This window comes from Austrofundulus limnaeus, unplaced genomic scaffold (assembly GCF_001266775.1).
Source record: "Austrofundulus limnaeus strain Quisiro unplaced genomic scaffold, Austrofundulus_limnaeus-1.0 Scaffold108, whole genome shotgun sequence".
In the NCBI taxonomy this organism is placed as follows: Eukaryota; Metazoa; Chordata; class Actinopteri; order Cyprinodontiformes; family Rivulidae; genus Austrofundulus; species Austrofundulus limnaeus.
In genome coordinates, this window is record NW_013952510.1 from 1407999 (window position 1) to 1409307 (window position 1309).

Consider the following 1309-nt stretch of genomic DNA (forward strand, 5'->3'; position numbering starts at 1 on the left):
ATGGATGGATGGATGGATGGATGGATGGATGGATGGATGGATGGATGGATGGATGGATGGATGGACATACAAAATTTTGGTATGGATTACTAACATTTACTGTTTTTGCTACTGCTTTCCTGCTACGCAAGCAGACACAAAGCATTGTGGGAAATCAGAACCATGGCCGAAACCAACAGTCCGCAAGGATGTATACCTTCCCAATAAGTGTGTTTATCTGGGAAGAGTGCTGTTGGATGGATCACGTGTGTTGTGATTCATTGACAGTCTTACCTTACGCTGTTCAAGATAATGATGACTGGTAGATAATTAGTTATTAGCAGTACTGCATTTTAATTTTAGAAAGGGCAAATCCGCTTATGAATTATAAAAATTAGTAAGTCCACTAAAGCGCARATGAAACATTTATGTCCACAATTAGCAGATTTGCACTTTAGTGGGCTTGTGCCCACCACTGAATACAAGGTTTCAAATGAAAATCTGGTCGATTATAAAGAGCAGCATTTTAGCTTCTGTAGTCTATGTAATTGAAAATCTTGGTCAATATTCAAGATGTTATGCAGCTCTGGTTTAACATAAGCCCTTCAGCTGACTGCTTTACCTTAGTGATACGAATCTGTGCTCTGTAAATAAGCAACTCGATGGCTCAAACCAAATTTGAATTAGTGTGTGAATAAATCTGGCAGCTTGATGGTGGTGGGGGCATTTAAACATACCACAGAGAAATTAAATGCTGTTGTATGTGCGCATCGACTTCTTGTGCTTTTCCCTCCACTGAATCTGTGTTGTGCTATGCTTGCAGTGTTTGAAGTGGCCTATCGAAAGTGCTTGTAAATGTGGCAGTRAAACCATTTCCCTCCTAAATTACTTCCAAGTAATAATTAGGAATTTATAGCGCTGCAATGTTATCACCATGCATTCCCAGCAGCTTGGTTTGTTTAAGGTGTAGCAAAGGCATTTTGACAAAAAAAAAAAAMTTTGGTTCATTGCTTCCTAAAAGTTTCCTCCTGGCTGGGATCAGAGATTGGGTTTAGGAAGAATAATGTGTGTGTTTTTGTGTTTGATTGTGACTTTGTGACTACTGATACACATGGAGTTCTTTTTATTATTTCTAACCCTGGTTGTTCCTTCACCAATAAACACTAACAATGATGATTAGTCTTAATAGCTTTTGTGCGCCATCAGTCTCTTTTATTAATGTCTGTGCATGCAAATGTGATTGTCTGTCTGTGTGTGTGTGTGTGTATGTTGTGTGTGTGTGTGTGTGTGTGTGTGTGTGTGTGTGTGTGTGTGTGTGTGTGTGTGTGTG

At 39.2% G+C, this 1309-nt stretch overlaps 1 protein-coding gene across 1 annotated transcript in view; it reads left to right on the plus strand.

The window, feature by feature from the left end:
• The window catches only part of LOC106521423 (protocadherin-15), a gene marked incomplete in the record, with an annotated part of 194164 nt that overhangs the window by 107496 nt on the left and 85359 nt on the right, over positions 1–1309 (plus strand).